This window comes from Arachis hypogaea, chromosome 11 (genome assembly GCF_003086295.3).
Source record: "Arachis hypogaea cultivar Tifrunner chromosome 11, arahy.Tifrunner.gnm2.J5K5, whole genome shotgun sequence".
In the NCBI taxonomy this organism is placed as follows: Eukaryota; Viridiplantae; Streptophyta; class Magnoliopsida; order Fabales; family Fabaceae; genus Arachis; species Arachis hypogaea.
The window spans coordinates 46,620,006-46,622,313 of record NC_092046.1 but is presented as its reverse complement, the minus strand read 5'-3'; the positions used below and the strand labels follow the sequence as shown (position 1 = coordinate 46,622,313).

The 2,308-nt window shown below is 41.6% G+C and overlaps 1 non-coding gene across 1 annotated transcript; it reads right to left on the bottom strand.

The window, feature by feature from the left end:
- Positions 1-357: 357 nt before the first annotated feature.
- Positions 358-465, bottom strand: LOC112725389 (small nucleolar RNA R71). Its single transcript, XR_003164500.1, has one exon. It is a non-coding gene; the product is annotated as a small nucleolar RNA R71 (small nucleolar RNA).
- Positions 466-2,308: the final 1,843 nt, after the last annotated feature.

The following is a 2,308-nucleotide window of genomic DNA, read 5'->3' as shown; positions in this document are numbered from 1 at the left end:
GGTGACTTTACTGCACCTAATTCCAATTTACATGGAAGGAGCATCTCCATTCCTACCATTGGAGCAAACAACTTTGAGCTGAAACCTCAGCTAGTTTCTCTGATGCAGCAGAACTGCAAGTTTCATGGACTTCCATCTGAAGATCCTTTTCAGTTCTTAACTGAATTCTTGCAGATCTATGATACTGTTAAGACTAATGGAGTATATCCTGAAGTCTACAGGCTTATGCTTTTCCCTTTTGCTGTAAGAGACAGAGCTAGAGTGTGGTTGGATTTTTAACCCAGAGATAGCCTAAATTCTTGGGATAAGCTGGTCACGGCTTTCTTAGCCAAGTTCTTTCCTCCTCAAAAGCTGAGCAAGCTTAGAGTGGATGTTCAAACCTTCAGACAGAAAGAAGGTGAATCCCTCTATGAAGCTTGGGAAAGATACAAGCAGCTGACCAAAAAGTGTCCTTCTGACATGCTTTCAGAATGGACCATCCTGGATATATTCTATGATGGTTTATCTGAGCTATCAAAGATGTCATTGGATACTTCTGCAGGTGGATCCATTCACCTAAAGAAAATGCCTGCAGAAGCTCAAGAACTCATTGACATGGTTGCTAATAACCAGTTCATGTACACTTCTGAGAGGAATCCTGTGAGTAATGGGACGCCTATGAAGAAGGTAGTTCTTGAAATTGATACTCTGAATGCCATATTGGCTCAGAACAAAATATTGACTCAACAAGTCAATATGATTTCTCAGAGTCTGACTGGAATGCAAGCTGCATCCAACAGTACTCAAGAGGCTTCGTATGAAGAAGAAGCTTATGATCCTGAGAACCCTGCAATAGCAGAAGTAAATTACATGGGTGAACCTTATGGAAACACCTATAATGCATCATGGAGAAATCATCCAAATTTCTCATGGAATGATCAAAAGCCTCAACAAGGCTTTAATAATGGTGGAAGAAATAGGTTTAGCAATAGTAAGCCTTTTCCATCATCCACTCAGCAACAGACAGAGAATTCTGAGCAGAATCCATCTAGCTTAGCAAATTTAGTCTCTGATCTATCTAAGACCACTGTAAGTTTCATGAATGAAACAAGGTCTTCCATTAGAAATTTGGAAGCACAAGTGGGCCAGCTGAGTAAAAGGATCACTGAAATCCCTCCTAGTACCCTCCTAAGCAATACAGAAGAGAATCCAAAAGGAGAGTGCAAGGCCATTGACATAAGCACCATGGTCGAACCTGTAAGGGAAGGAGAGGACGTGAATCCCAAGGAGGAAGACCTCCTGGGACGTCCAGTGATCAATAAGGAGCTTCCCTCTGAGGAACCAAAGGACTCTGAGGCTCATCTAGAGACCATAGAGATTCCATTGAACCTCCTTATGCCATTTATGAGCTCTGATGAGTATTCATCTTCTGAAGAGAATGAGGATGTTACTGAAGAGCAAGCTGCCAAGTTCCTTGGTGCAATCATGAAGCTAAATGCCAAATTATTTGGTATTGAGACTTGGGAAGATGAACCTCCCTTGTTCACCAATGAACTAAGTGATCTGGATCAACTGACATTGCCTCAGAAGAAACAGGATCCTGGAAAGTTCATAATACCTTGTACCATAGGCACCATGATCTTCAAGGCCCTGTGTGACCTTGGTTCAGGGATAAACCTCATGCCCCTCTCTGTAATAGAGAAACTGGGAATCTATGGGGTGCAAGCTGCTAAAATCTCATTAGAGATGGCAGATAATTCAAGAAAACAGGCTTATGGACAAGTAGAGGACGTGTTAGTAAAGGTTGAAGGCCTTTACATCCCTACAGATTTCATAGTCCTAGATACTGGGAAGGATGAGGATGAATCCATCATCCAAGGAAGACCTTTCCTGGCAACAGCAAGAGCTGTGATTGATATGGACAGAGGAGAATTGATCCTTCAAATAAATGAGGACAACCTTGTGTTTACAACTCAAGGATCTCTCTCTGCATCCATGGAGAGGAAGTAGAAAAAACTTCTCTCAAAGCAGAGTCAACCAAAGCCCCCACAGTCAAACTCTAAGTTTGGTGTTGGGAGGCCACAACCATACTCTAAGTTTGGTGTCAAACCCCCATATCCAAACTCTAAGTTTGGTGTTGGGAAGTCTCAACAAAGCTCTGCACATCTGTGAGGCTCCATGAGAGCCCACTGTCAAGCTATTGACATTAAAGAAGCGCTTATTGGGAGACAACCCAATTTTTATTTATCTAACTATATTTTTCTTAGTTATATGTCTTTATAGGTTCATGATCATGTGGAGTCACAAAATAAACGAAAAATTTAGAAAC